The sequence below is a fragment of the Rutidosis leptorrhynchoides genome, chromosome 3 (genome assembly GCF_046630445.1).
Source record: "Rutidosis leptorrhynchoides isolate AG116_Rl617_1_P2 chromosome 3, CSIRO_AGI_Rlap_v1, whole genome shotgun sequence".
Taxonomy (NCBI): Eukaryota; Viridiplantae; Streptophyta; class Magnoliopsida; order Asterales; family Asteraceae; genus Rutidosis; species Rutidosis leptorrhynchoides.
Window position 1 is genome coordinate 637284873 of NC_092335.1, and position 16709 is coordinate 637301581.

The 16709-nt window shown below is 33.3% G+C and overlaps 1 non-coding gene across 1 annotated transcript; it reads left to right on the top strand.

The window, feature by feature from the left end:
- The first annotated feature begins 3922 nt into the window (after window positions 1–3922).
- Window positions 3923–4029, top strand: LOC139903138 (small nucleolar RNA R71). Its single transcript, XR_011777981.1, has one exon. It is a non-coding gene; the product is annotated as a small nucleolar RNA R71 (small nucleolar RNA).
- Window positions 4030–16709: the final 12680 nt, after the last annotated feature.

The following is a 16709-nucleotide window of genomic DNA, read 5'->3' on the forward strand; positions in this document are numbered from 1 at the left end:
GGCGACGAGAATGTAGAGATTATTATGAGATTTTGGAAATGGACCCATAAAGTCAATACCCCAAATGTCAAATACTTCACGTACTTGAATGACATTTTGTGGAATTTCATCACATTAACTTATTTTTCCGGCCCTTTGACAAGCATCACAGGATTTGCAAAGAAGGTGTGCGTGTTTGAAAATTGTAGGCCAATAGAATTCAGCATCGTAAACTTTTCTTGCTGTGAGTTGAGGCCCATAATGCCCTCCTGTTGGTCCTGTGTGACAATGGTTTAAAATTTAACTAGCTTCATCTCCGAATATGCATCGGCATATTATTCCATCGGGACAACTTTTAAACAAATGTGGATCTTCCCAGAAATAGTGTTTTATATCACTAAAGAATTTCTTTCGTTTTTGGTACGATAATCCTTTTTCAAGGAATCCACATACTAAATAGTTTGCATAGTCTGCAAACCATGAAATTTCATTATAATCTATCTTCAATAGATATTCATCAGGAAAGTTGTCTTGTATGGCCGATTCATTTAGAACTTCTAATTCGGGATTTTCAAGACGAGAAAGATGATCAGCGGCGAGATTTTCTGCTCCCTTTTTATCTCGGATTTCAATATCAAACTCTTGTAAGAGTAAGATCCAACGGATTAATCGTGGTTTAGCATCTTGTTTCAAAAATAGGTATCTAAGAGCAGAATGGTCGGTATAGACCACCGTTTTAGCTAGAACGAGATATGAACGAAATTTGTCAAAAGCAAAGACAATAGCAAGGAGTTCTTTTTCAGTAGTTGTATAATTCGTTTGTGCTCCTTGTAACGTCTTACTAGCATAATATATAGGTTGAAATCGTTTTTCAATCCTTTGTCCTAAAACGTCTCCCATTGCAAAATCACTTGCATCGCACATTAGTTCAAACGGTAGATTCCAATTTGGAGTTATCATGATCGGCGCGTTAGTGAGTTTTTCTTTAAGAATATTAAAAGATTTGATGCATTCATTTGAAAAGATGAATGGAGCATCCTTTTCTAGAAGTTTATTCATAGGAGTGGCAATTTTAGAAAAATCTTTTATGAAACGTCGGTAAAAACCGGCATGCCCTAGAAAACTCCTAACTCCTCTAACATTGGTGGGATGTGAAAGTTTAGCAATTACATCTACTTTAGCTCTGTCCACTTCAATTCCTTCCTTTGAAATTTTATGACCAAGAACGATGCCTTCTTTAACCATGAAATGACATTTCTCCCAATTAAGTACTAGATTTGATTGTTCGCATCTAATAAGCATTCGTTCAAGATTAACTAGACATGATTCAAATGTATCACCGAAGACTGAAAAGTCATCCATGAAAACTTCCATGCATTCTCCTATCATGTCGTGAAAAATCGCCATCATGCACCTTTGAAAGGTTGCAGGGGCGTTGCAAAGTCCAAATGGCATGCGTTTGTAAGCAAAAGTACCATAAGGGCACGTGAATGTGGTTTTCTCTTGATCTTTGGGTGCTATTGGAATTTGAAAATATCCGGAAAAACCATCAAGAAAACAATAGTAACTATTTTCGGCTAATCTTTCCAACATTTGATCAATAAAAGGTAAGGGAAAGTGATCTTTTCTGGTGGCGTCATTTAAATTTCTATAATCAATACAAACACGCCATCCTGTTACAGTCCTAGTAGGAATAAGCTCATTTTTCTCATTTGTGATGACAGTCATGCCACCCTTCTTAGGTACGCATTGAACTGGGCTTACCCATGGACTATCAGAGATTGGATAAATTAAACCTGCATCTAGCAGTTTAATAATTTCTTTCTTAACAACATCTTGCATATTAGGATTTAGTCTTCGTTGGCGTTGCACATACGTTTTATGACCTTCTTCCATAAGGATTTTATGTGTGCAATACGAAGGACTTATTTCTTTAATATCATGAATCTTCCATGCAATAGCTGGTTTATGAGCTTTTAGCACAGAAATGAGTTGAGATTTTTCATTTTCAGTAAGAGAAGACGATATTATTACAGGTAATTCAGATTCACCATGTAAATAAGCATATTCCAAATGGTTTGGAAGTGGCTTTAACTCTAATGTTGGTGGCTCTTCTATCGATGATTTATATCGATATCTGTCTTCTTCTTTTAGCATTTGAATTTCTTCTGTTGTTGGTTCATATCCATTAGCCATAAGTGTAGCTAACATTTCAGTTTCATCAATTGGTTCAGTCCTTCTCCTAAAGAACATTCTCCTGTTCCTTGTAATTCTGGAAATTCTTCTAACAATTCTGCATGTGAATCTATAGTTTGAATATATTAACATGTATCATCTGCAGATTGCGGTTGTTGCATGGCTCTATCAACTGAAAAGGTAACACTCTCGTCCTCTATATTTAGGGTCAATTTCTTACCAAACACGTCTATTATTGCTTTAGCCGTGTTTAAGAATGGTCTTCCTAATATGAGAGGAACTCGAGAATCTTCTTCCATGTCCAAAATAACAAAATTTACTGGAAATACTAAAGTACCAACTTTAACTAGCATGTTCTCCATTATCCCCCTAGGATATTTTACTGATCTATCGACTAGTTGTATGCTTATTCGTGTTGGTTTCAATTCTCTAAGGTCTAGTTTAGCGTATAGTGAATATGGCATTAAATTTATACTAGCACCTAAATCTGCCAATGCTTCTATTGAACTAAGACTACCCAAAAAACATGGAATTGTGAAACTTCCTGGATCTGATAACTTTTCTGGTATCTTATTCAACAGCACTGCAGAACAATTAGCATTCATAGTAACAGCCGAGAGTTCTTCCATTTTCTTTCTATTTATGATTAGATCTTTCAAGAATTTAGCATATCTAGGCATTCCTGAAATCACGTCAACGAAAGGAAGATTTACATTTATTTGTTTAAACATATCCAAGAATTTGGATTGCTCGACTTCAAGTCTCTCTATTCTCATTTTACTCGGGTAAGGAAGTGGTGGTTGGTATGGTTTAACATAAGGTTTAGCCTTAACTGTGTTATCTTCATTAACCTTTTCAACTACCGGTTCTGTTTCTTTATCTTGCTCAGACTGTGGTTCTTGTGGAGTAGGAATAGCTTCATCAGAAATTAAAGGTATTTCATGTGGTTTAAGTGTAATACCACTTCTTGTGGTAATGGTTTTAGCTGTTTCATTCCGGGGGTTAGCATTTGTATCACTAGGTAGACTTCCCGGTTTTCTTTCACTTATCAATCTTGCAAGATTGCTCACTTCTTGTTCCAGATTTTGAATAGAAGCTTGTTGATTTCTAAATGCTTGAGCATTTTGTTCATTGGTTTGTTTCTGAGATGTGAAAAATTGAGTTTGAGATTCAACTAGCTTCGACATCATATCTTCTAAATTTGGCTTTTTATCATCGATTTGTGGTGATTTGTTTTGAAAAATAGGTCTTTGCTGATTGTAAGTATTGTTGGATACTTGTTGATTGCTTGGACCTTGTTGGTTGTTATATGGAACATTTAGGTTATAGTTCTGATTTTGATTGTAGATTGGTCTTGGCGGTTGATAATTATCCTGATAATTATTTCTAGGCCTTTGGTTTATGTATAAAACATTCTCTCTTTGTTCCATTGTTAGTTCAATACTGAGACATTCTTTTGTTAAATGTGGTCCTCCACACTGCTCACAACTAATTCGTATTGAGTGAATATCTTTAGTCATCTTTTCCATTCGTCTCTCGACAGCATCTAGCTCTAGCCGCTTTAGATGATCTAACGATATCTTTTTCTTGATGCCACTCATGTGAGTGGGAAGCAGTGTTATTAATAATTTTATAAGCGTCAGTTGCGGTTTTCTTCATAATGGAACCACCAGCTGCTATATCTATGTCTTTTTTTGTAGTGATGTCGCATCCTTGGTAGAATATTTGTACTATTTGACAAGTGTCTAAACCATGTTGCGGACATCCTCTCAATAACTTTCCAAATCTTGTCCATGCTTCATATAAAGTTTCATTTGGCTTTTGTGTGAATGTAATAATTTCTCCTTGAAGTCTCACGGCTTTAGATGCCGGAAAGAATTGTTTAAGAAATTTTTCAACTAAAATGTCCCATGTATCAATCGCCCCTTCAGGTAACGATTCTAACCAATCTTTGGCATCTCCCTTTAAAGTCCAGGGAAATAACATGAGATATATCTGTTCATCCTCAACTTCTCGAATTTTAAATAGAGTGCAGATCCTATTAAAAGTACGAAGATGTTCATTTGGATCTTCCTTCGGCGCACCACTAAATTGGCATTAATTTGTTACCATGTGTAGGATTTGTCCTTTGATTTTATAATCTGGCGCATTAATGTCAGGTTGAGTAATTGCGTGACCTTGGCCAGTGTGTTTAGCTCTCATTCGGTCTTCCATACTTAGAGATTCCCGATTTTCTATGATTGAATTTGTTGAATCTGAATCACTAGAGGATTCTGATTTAATGGTTGGTTCCTCGACAATCTCTGTTTGAATGATTGGTGGTTCCGGAGGAAAGATTAATGGTTCAGGATCTCTGAATTGTCCCCGAATATCCTCTGGATTCTCAATTGTGAGGTCGGGTTCAAAAAATGGATTATCGGAAATTTGAATTGGAGTACTTGGTCGACTGGATGAAGATTCTAAAGAAAAATAAATGGCGACAATATTGTCTAGATGTCTTGATCGAGTTACAGGTGGTGACCGTACGAAAGGTGGTGAACGTTTTGCTCGGTGCATTCACTGAATATCCTATTAGTTATATAAGATAAAAATTATATAAGTTATCAAATTAATAGACTTTTCTGCTTTTGCCCACGTTTCGAATAGCCAATAGATGCAGCAGGGAGCCAGAACCCTTTAAATCGGAAGCTCACAACTCATCCACTAATAAATCCAACTATTATTACGAACCAGAAAATTTAGGATGTCTATCAATTTAATCGCTTAAAATAATTTTTCGTTGAAATTTAAAGAAATTTTAGAGAAGAAATAGAAAATTCTATATCCTAAAAACTAGAGCATCGAGAAATAAGAAAGAAAAAGAGCGCGTTCAAAAAAGGTCGAAAAATAATAGGCGTCGAAAAATAAAAATAAGAAAGTAGCGCGTCGAAACTTAAAAAGGAACTAAAAACTAAGAATTAAAAGTTACGTCTAAAAATATTAAAGCTTAGAGAAATACTATATCCCAAAACGGCAATAACTTAAAAAGTACTAAAATATTAAAAACGTCGTCGCAAAATTCTAAAGCACTTAAATCTTAGTCTAAAGAAAAAGCACTTAAGAAATTTTATGGCAAAGCCTAAAAATCTAGAAATAAAAATAACTACGGCAAAAACTATGACTTAAAACTAAATACGAGCGAAAAATACAAATATTACGCTAAAACAAATAAAAAAATATAAACTTAAAGTTGTAAAAAGTACAATTTTTTTAAAAAAATATTATTTTTATATTATTATTTTATAAAACTATTAATTTTATAATTTATTAAAACTAAATAAAACTAAAAATACAAATTAAATAAATAAAACTAAACTAAATATTAAAATACACTAACCCTAATTAGGGTTTTAATTAAATAATAATAATAATAATTAACCCTAATTTCGTACAGCTAAGGTATCAGGCGATTCAAATCCCTCCATGCGATCGCATGGAGTGTATGTTATATATTCATGCGATCGCATGAAGTAGGAAATCGGGCCAGATGGGTTGGGCTGCTACAGTACCAGGCCGAGTAATTTTATATTTTTTTTTTCTGTTTTATGTTTTAGATTAAATAAAATATAAATAACTTAAATAAAAATTTAATTTTAAAAACTAAAATAAAAATACTTTTATAAATTTTTAACAACTCATAACAACAAATATAAAGATTTTTTTTATATTTTCTTTTTATATTTTTGTATTATTAATATTTAAAACGTATATTTTTTTTTATACAAAGAACTTAATAAAAAAAATCTTTTTTTTTATATATATAGCGTTTCGCTTCCGGCGTTTAAGAAAATCCCCGGCAGCGACGCCAAAAATACTTGATGTGTGCGAGGTGTACTAGGAAATAGTTATATTTTTTTAAGGAAAATACTATTAAATACGATACAATTTTACACAAGTTATTTATTTATTTATAGAGTGGATATACCTAAACCTTGCTACAACACTTATAGGCAGTGTACCTAATCGTACAGTAGTGTAGTTTTTAGTAAGTCCGGTTCGTTCCACAGGGAGACTTAAACTAGTTCAATGCTATATTAGTTTTAATTGTAAAAGTACAAACATATATATATATATATATATATATATATATATATATATATATATATATATATATATATATAAGTAATATAATTATTATAAAATGGGTTTTTACCGTTTAATAACCGGTTTGTCGATTTTAAAACTTTAGTCGCAGTTAAAACCTAATGTAAAATATTAAAAATAACTTAATTTAAAGCGTAAAATAAATAACGATAATGAAATTGCGATAAATAATTATGCGATAAAATAAAATTGCGATAATTAAAAAGTACGATAATTAAAAGTGCAATTAAATACAATGACAATAAATAAAAGTGCGATAATTAAAAGTGCAATTAAATATGATATAAAGGAATTATGCTTATTTAAACTTCCGTAATCATGATGTTTGACGTGTTGATTTTAGTTTATTCTCATGGGTTAATTGTCCTTTGTCCTTGATTATTTAATATGTCCTTCTGGTTTTTGTCCATAACAGTCCATCAGTCATAAATATAAAGTGCGAGTGTCCTCGTCAAATTATCCTTATATCCGAAGTCAAATATTCCAACTAATTAGGGACTTACACTGTAACAAGGTCTTAATACTTTGTTTAATAATTACACCAGGATATCGACTGCGTGTAACCCAAGGTTTTAATACTTTGTTAACAATTACGCCAAGTGTCCTTGTACATAATCCACCCCTGTTTTAATAAGTCTATTTACAATTAATTCATCCCGTGTCCAGTTAAATGAACAATTATTAATATTTATAAATATCCCGCCCATCGTGTCCGATCGAGTGTATATGGTTATTTATAGATACGTCCAATTGTAAATCTTTATATTAAAATTAACAAACTATCATTTAGTTAAACAAATATAAAGCCCATTAATAGCCCATAGTTTAATTTCCACAAGTGTCGTTCTTTTATCCAAACCCCAATTATGGTCCAAAGCCCAATTACCCAATTTTAATATTTAGCCCAACATCACGATTACTTCGGCTTAAATAAGCATAATAATAACTTAGCTACGAGACATTAATTTAAAAAGGTTGAACATAACTTACAATGATTAATAATAGCGTAGCGTTACACGGACAGAATTTCAACTTACACCCTTACAACATTCGCTAACATACCCTTATTATTAGAATTTAAAATTAAAATTATAATATATATATATATATATATATATATATATATATGTATGTATATATATATATATATATATATATATATATATATATACGTTGAGTGAGAGATAGAGGAAAGATATTAATATTCGATCACCAACTGCGAAATTTATAGGCATGTAGCCACAAAAAGTGGCCCATGCGATCGCATGGATAATATGCCTACAGGCCATGCAATCGCATGGAGGTAGGTACCAGCTCACATAATTTTGTTTTCTAGCTTGGCGACGTTATTTTTAAATATATATAATATATAAATAATTTATATAATTATTTAAATATTATATTATATTCTTGTGTATAGTTGACTCATAATTTTTAGTCCGTTGCGTCGAGCATTGAGAGTTGACTTTGGTCCCAGTTCCAGATTTTCGAACGACCTTGCGTACAATTCAATATCTTGTATTTTGCGTTTTGCGACTTGTACTCTTGTAATTTTGAGACGTTTCTCATCAATAATTTGAACCACTTTGATTGTACTTTGTACTTTTGAACTTTTTGGTCGTTTGCGTCTTCAATTCGTCGAATCTGTCTTTTGTCTTCACCTTTTATTATTTAAATGAATATTGCTTGTAAATAGAACAATTTCAACTAAAAGCTTGTCTTTCTTGAGGGATAATGCTATGAAATATATGTTCGTTTTTAGCATTATTAAATAGTGCCTACAAGTCTTTAATGCAAAAACAACAGCGCCCAATTCCAAATCGTGAGTCGTATAATTTTGTTCGTGAATCTTCAATTGTCTGGACGCATAAGCAATTACCTTTGTTCGTTGCATTAATACACAACCGAGACCTTGCTTTGAAGCGTCACAATAAATCACAAAATCATCATTCCCTTCAGGCAATGATAATATAGGTGCCGTAGTTAGCTTTTTCTTTAAAAATTGAAACGCTTTCTATTGCTCATCCTTCCATTCAAATTTCTTCCCTTTATGTGTTAATGCAGTCAAGGGTTTTGCTATTTTGAAAAAATCTTGGATGAATCTTCTGTAGTAACCAGCCAGTCCTAAAAATTGGCGTAGATGTTTCGGAGTTTTTGGGGTTGGTTACTTTTCAACGGTTTCAATCTTTGCCGGATCCACCTGAATACCTTCTTTGTTCACTATGTGACCGAGGAATTGAACTTCTTCCAACCAAAATGCACACTTTGAAAACTTAGCCTACTGTTTTTCTTTCCTCAACAACTCTAGCACTTTTCTCAAATGCTCTTCGTGCTCTTGATCATTCTTTGAGTAAATAAGTATGTCATCGATGAAAACAATGACAAACTTGTCAAGGTATGGTCCACACAATCGGTTCATGAGGTCCATGAACACAGGTGGTGGGTTAGTCAAACCAAACGGCATAACCATAAACTCGTAATGACCATAACGCGTCCTAAAAGCAGTCTTCGGAATATCATCCTCCTTCACCAGCATTTGATGATACCCGGAACGTAAATCGATCTTCGAATAAACTGACGAGCCTTGTAGTTGATCAAATAAGTCGTCGATTCTCGGTAGTGGGTAACGGTTCTTGATGGTAAGTTTGTTCAACTCTCGGTAGTCGATACACAACCTAAATGTACCATCCTTCTTTTTGACAAACAAAACAGGAGCTCCCCATGGTGATGTGCTTGGTCGAATGAAATCACGCTCTAAAAGTTCTTGTAATTGGCTTTGGAGTTCCTTCATTTTGCTGGGTGTGAGTCTGTATGGAGCACGAGCTATTGGTGCAGCTCCCGGTACAAGATCTATTTGAAATTCAACAAATCGGTGTGGAGGTAGTCCCGGTAATTCTTTCGGAAATACATCGAGAAATTCTTTTGTGACGGGAACATCATTGATGTTCTTTTCTTCGGAATTGACTTTCTCGACATGTGCTAGAACGGCATAGTAACCTTTTCTTATTAGTTTTTGCGCCTTTAGGTTACTAATAAGATTTAACTTCGCGTTGCTCTTTTCTCCGTACACCATTAAAGGTTTTCTCTTCTCGCGCATAATGCGTATCGCATTTTTGTAACAAATAATTTCTGCTTTCATCTCTTTCAACCAGTCCATACCGATTATCACATCAAAACTTCCTAACTCTACTGGTATCAAATCAATCTTAAATATTTCATTAACCAGTTTAATTTCTTGATTCCGACATATTTTATCTGCTGTAATTAATTTACCGTTTGCTAATTCGAGTAAAAATTTATTATCCAATGGCATCAATGGACCACTTAATTTAGCACAAAAATCTCTACTCATATAGCTTCTATCCTACCCGAATCAAATAAAACATAAGCAGGTTTTTCATTGATAAGAAACGTACCTGTAACAAGCTCCGGGTCTTCCTGCGCTTCTGCCGTATTAATATTGAAAACTCTTCCGCGGCCCTGCCCATTAGTATTCTCCTGATTCGGGAAATTTCTATTAATGTGGCCCGGTTTTCCACATCCAAAACAAACTACGGCGACAATATTTGTTCCGACATTATTTGTTCTTTTAATTTTGTTATTCATCGGTCCGTAGATCTCACACTTCATCGCACCATGACCCTTTCTTTGACACTTGGTGCAAAATGTCGTGCAGAACCCATTCTGGTGGTACTCTTCACACCTTTGGAATGACCGTTTCTGATTCTTGTTGTTATAGAATTTGTTGTTGTTGCGGTTGTTATTGTTGTTGGGACGATTGTTGTAGTTGTTATTGGGACGTTTGTTGTAGTTGTTGTTGGAATTGAGATTGATGTTGCGGTTGTTGGGATAGTTGTTGCGATTGATGTTGTGATTGTTTTTGTTGTTGTATTGGTGACTCTTGTCACTGTTTTCCTCCCACTTTCTCTTGACTTGTTTCGTGTTGGCTTCTTCGGCCTCCTGTTCTTTAATCCTTCCCTCAATCTGATTTATGAGTTTGTGAGCCATTCGACTTGCCTTTTGTATAGAGGCGGGCTCGTGTGAACTCACATCTTCTTGAATCCTTTCTGGTAACCCTTTTACAAATGCGTCGATCTTCTCTTCTTCATCTTCGAACGCTCTTGGACACAATAGGCACAACTCTATAAATCGTCGTTCGTACGTGGTAATGTCGAAACCTTGCGTTCGTAATCCTCTAAGCTCTACTTTGAGCTTATTGACCTCATTTCTGGGATGGTACTACTCATTCATCAAGTGCTTAAATGCTGAACACGGTAGTGTGTAAGTAGCATCTTGTCCCACCTTCTCAAGATAGGTGTTCCATCATGTTAACGCAGTACCTGTGAAGGTATGCGTAGCGTACTTTACTTTGTCTTCTTCAGTGCACTTACTTATGGCAAACACCGATTCGACCTTCTCGGTCCACCGTTTTAATCCGATTGAACCCTCGGTTCCATCGAATTCCAAAGGTTTACAGGCAGTGAATTCTTTGTAGGAGCATCCTACACGATTTCTTGTGGAATTAGTTCCACTGCTAGAACCAGAGTTATTGTTGTTATTTTGCATTGCGGCCTGTACTGCTGCTATGTTCGCAGCAAGGAAAACACAGAAGTCTTCCTCACTCATGTTCAAGTTCTGACGAGTCGTCGATGCCATTTCCTTCAAAAATAGCCAAAAGAATTGAGTTAATCATATAGAATTTAAAAGTAGTCAATAGTATTTCGTAGCATAATATGAACTTATTTATAAAAGCTTTTTCTTCATATTAGCGTTTTATAGTTTTAATTCGGGTAGTACCTACCCGTTAAGTTCATACATAGTAGCTACTATACAATTCAACTACTACGATTCTATATGAAAAACTAATTACAATAATATTTCGCGTTCAAACTTTTATACGATAATTTACAAACATACAATACCAATATCTTACATATAGTATGAAATATAGCACACAATAAATTTGATACAAGGCAGTTGTGAAGTCAATTCTAGTTAAGCGCAAGCCGTTCAGCAAAGGCAATAAAGACACGTAATTCATAGGTCTAGAAACAAGTCATGCACTCGGGTTTTACTAGTATTTTTTCCCATCTTTGGTCTTGTGGAAAATAACCAGTGTGGTCGTTGGCAAGATAGCACGTTGTAATGTCGTCAAAAGGACGAGGGTTACGTAATGCCCAATAGCCCCGTAACAATCAAAAAATCTTATTTCTCACCCCAACTATTGAATCCGTCACTTGTGGGAATGTTTTATTTAACAGTTGCAATCCGATGTTCTTTTTCTCAATTTGGTGAGAAGCGAACATCACTAACCCGTAAACATAACATGCTTCTTTATATTGCATGTTTGAAGCTCTTTCTAAAGAATGAAGTCCTATGTTGGGATATGTGGAGTCAAAATAGGTTCTCAACTCGTAGCGTAAAATTGCATCTGGGTTTCCCGCATTTAATGCCTTAAAGAAAACACGGCGTAACTTAAAGTCTCCCCAATATGATATACCCCATCTTTCAAAGGAAAGCCTTTTATAAACTAAGGCATGCCTGGAACGTCTTTCAAATATTTGACAAACTAATTTCCCCATAAATAATTGTGCCGATGAATTCTGACCAACTCAACACAAGATTTCATCAATCATGTCCCCGGGTAGGTCTTCTAAAATATTCGGTTGTCTATCCTTAATTTCAATTGTGTGTTTTTATACTGTAAAATAGATGAGGATTAGATTCGTAAAAGATAATTAACAAACAATACAAGCAATTTTTACATATAACATAAAAATACAAGCACGCTATAATACATATAATACACAACATGATTACAACTCTTTATTCCAACTCACTTGTTTCTTCCTCTTCAGACTTGGTTCGTTTTGCTAACTTCCTAGGGATATATGGTGTTCCTCTAATATGAGTCGTCATTTTCACAAATGGTTTAGAAAAACCTGGTGGCTTAGATGTTCCCGGGTTATAGTTAAAATTTAAGAAATACGGGTGTTTACGGTACACCCCATCAGGGTATTTCATGTTAACGTAGAGTTCATCGGGGTTGGAATTAGGTTTCTCTATTTTGATGCCTTTTCCCTTATTATTTTCTTTTGCTTTTTCAATTTGGGTCGAGGTAATTTCTATAACATCATCGGAATCCTCATCGGGATCCGATTCATCAGAAAATTGGTAATTTTCCCAATATTTTGCTTCCTCGGCGGAAACACCATTGACCATTTTTAACTTTGGTCCATTGGTTGAGAATTTTCTTTTATTTATTTGTTTTACTGTGGTTCCTAATATGTCCTCCTCCGGAACCTCTTCTTCTTCCAGTTCCTCTTCTTCCGGTTCCTCTTTTTCCGGTTCCTCTTCTTCCGGTTCCTCTTCTTCCGGTTTCTCTTCGGGAATTTGTGAATCTTCCCAATATATATTCGACTCTTCATTATTATTAGGTGAGTCGATGGGATTTATACAAGAGGTATACATCTATCACACAATATCAAACACGTTAAGAGATTAATATATCACATAATATTTACATGTTAACAATTTGTAGTTTCCAACAAAAATGTTAAGCAATCGCTTTTAAAAAAAACACGGTCGAAGTCCAGACTCACTAATGCATCCTAACAAACTCGATAAGACACACTAATGCAATTTCTGGTTCTCTAAGACCAAAGCTCGGATACCAACTGAAATGTCTCGTTCATATCGATTATAAAAGTTTCATATTAATTGATTTTGTTGCGAGGTTTTGACCTCTATATGAGACGTTTTTCAAAGACTGCATTCGATTTTTAAAACATAATGGTTTACAATAATATTACACAACAACTTAAGTCTTCAAATGCAATTTTTAAACAATATTATACAAGCATGCAGACTCTAATCCTGTCTTTATTTAGCATGCAACAGCGGAAGTTCTTAATAATCACCTGAGAATAAACATGCTTTAAACGTCAACAAAAATGTTGGTGAGCTATAGGTTTAACCTATATATTTATCAAATCGTAATAATAGACCACAAGATTTCATCTTTCAATAACATGCAATCTGCATAAAAATCATTCATATGGTGAACACCTGGTAACCGACATTAACAAGATGCATATAGAATATCCCCATCATTCCGGGATATCCTTCGGACATGATAATTTCGAAGTACTAAAGCATCCGCAACAATGGATGGGGCTTGTTGGGCCCAATAGATCTATCTTTAGGATTCGCGTCAATTAGGGGCCAGTTCCCCAATTCTTAGATTACCAGGCTAAAAGGGGCATATTCGGTTTCGATCCATTCAATCATATAATGTAGTTTCACGTACTTGTGTCTATTTTGTAAAATATTTATAAAACTACATGTATTCTCATCCCAAAAATATTAGATTTTAAAAGTGAGACTATAACTCACTTTCACAGATTATCCTTTCGTCGGAAAATAACACTTGGCCACTGGTCGATTCACGAACCTATAAAAAATATATACCTATATCAAAGTATGATCGAAATATATTCACAATATGTTTTATTATGTTTTAACGATTTGAGTTTGCTAAGTTAACAGTCCAACGTTCGTAGTCCACAATTAGTTGTCCACAGTTAGTAGTACAGAAATAAATCAATATATATTATCTCGAATCAATCCACGACCCAGTGTATACAAATCTCAGACTCAATCACAACTCAAAGTATATATATTATTTTGAAATCAACCTCAACCCTGTATAGCTAACTCGATCATTACCGCATATAGAGTGTCTATGGTTGTTCAAAATAATATATATAGATGACGTCGATATGATATGTCAAAACATTGTATACATGTCTATGGTCTATCAAGATTACATAATATATGTTAAAATACATGTACATTACAATATAAATTAGTTAAGTTATGGTTAGTATAGATTTGTTACAAAGTTTCACGTAGCCAAAACTAGTAATTTTTTACCAATTTTGTTTTACCCATCAATTCTTCGTTTTAAATCCGTTTTGAGTGAATCCAGTTGCTATGGTTTCGTATCGAACTTGACTTTATTAAACTAAACATAAAAGGTGATGGTTTATAGATGGAGTTACAGGTTACAAGTCATTTTTGTAAGAGGTAGTCATTTCAGTCGAAAGAACGACGTCTAGATGACCATTTTGAAAAACGTACTTCCACTTTGAGTTTAACCATGATTTTTGGGTATAGTTTCATGTTCAAAAGAAAAATCATTTTCCCATAAGAACAAATTTTAAATCAAACTATATCATAATTTTTAATTATCTAACCCAAAACAGCCCCCGGTTTTATTACAACGGCGTATGTCCGGTTTTACGGTGTTCTTCGTGTTTCTAGGTTTTAAATCATTAAATTAGCATATCATATAGATATAGAACATGTGTTTAGTTGATTTTAAAAGTTAAGTTAGAAGAATTAACTTTGTTTGTGAACAAGTTTAGAATTAACTAAACTATGTTCTAGTGATTACAAGTTTAAATCTTCGAATAAGATAGTTATATATATATATATATATATATATATATATATATATATATATATATATATATATATATATATATATATATATATATATATATATATATATATATATATATATAAATTGAATGATGTTATGAACATCATTACTACCTCAAGTTTAGTAGGTAAACCTACTGAAAGTGACAAGAAATGATCTAGCTTCAAAGGATTTTGGATGGCTTGAAAGTTCTTGAAGTAGAATCATGACATGAAAACAAGTTCAACTAAGATTTCTACTTGACTTAAGATAGTTATGTTTGTAGAATTTAATCAAAGCTTGAATATGATTATTACCTTGATTTAGAATGATAAGCTACTGAGATTAAATAGAAGTTCTTGATCTTAGAAGAGTTTTTGGAAAGGATTACAAACTTAGAGGTAATCTTGAAGTGTTCTTGCTAGGTTTTCTTATGGTGATTATGTATTATTTTGGAAAGTAGGTTATGATCAAGATGATGAAGGCTACTAGTACTTTGAGAGAGGGTTTAGAGAATGAATGAGTGATTGAAAAATGAAGGTGAATTTGATGCTAGAACTTGGCCATATGGCTATGAGTTTTATAGGACAAAAGAGGTCACCATTCTTTGTTATTTTGTGCAATTATTCAAGCTAGATAACAAAGTTCAAACCCCACAAGCTAAACTCCAAGTAATTAATCACATGGGCTGCTAAGAGCTGAATTATTATGTGTATATACCAATAGTATATACATCCAGAAACTGAGTATTATACGGGTACAAATACCAGACGAATACGAGTAGAATTCTTAATGAAAACAAATGCGAATTTGAGTGTAGTTATCTTTGTTGAGTATAAGTATTTTGATATATGTACTTAAGTCTTTCAAAAGTGTAGTAATATCATTGGAGTATAGAGAGTTTAAACAAAATGAATTTCTGATCCAAGTGGGATCGTTTGCTGATCCAAGTAGGATCGTTTGCTTGGGTGGGATCAGAATTCCTGATCCAAGTGGGATCGTTTGCTTGGGTGGGATCAGAATTCCTGATCCAAGTGGGATCGTTTGCTGATCCACGTGGGATCGTTAGACATTATATATATATATATATATATATATATATATATATATATATATATATATATATATATATATATATATATTGTTTCGAAATCCTTAAGTTAGTAGTCTCATTTTATGTACATAATTCATTGTTAATATACTTAAGGAGATACTTAATTATCATTTTATCATGTTAAGTATATATATATATATATATATATATATATATATATATATATATATATATATATATATATATATATATATATATATATATATATATATGTTCATATATATATTATCATGTCATTTACAAGTTATAACGTTCGTGAATCATCGAACAAATTGGGTGGTCAGACGTTTACATAAAATCCGTTTCAATTAATCAAGTCTTAACAAGTTTGATTGCTTAACATGTTGAAAATATTTAATCATGTAAATATAGTTTTCATTTAATATAAATATGGAAAAGTTCGGTTCATTACATATTACATCTAAATTACTTCACTACCCGTAAACTGCACAATCTCTCTCTTATTGATCTTCTTTTTGATCTCATCTTTTTTGACTTGATTCTTCATGAAGGTATGATTTTATTCCAATTTATTGTTCGATTTTATGCCACAATTTATTCTTACATTTTAATTTTAATTATACGGAGTAATTAACGGTTGTATACAGATTCCGATATAAAAAATCGTCCTTCATCTCTCATCATTTAGGGTTGACTATCCCTTTACCCCAAACTCAAAAGTAAATAATTGGGTTTTATGCATATGCTGTGAAGGTCTAATATACTTTCGATGAAGCTGTATGTATAATCGCCACTCTTTGCTTTTCTCGATCTGATTTAATTTTAGTATAT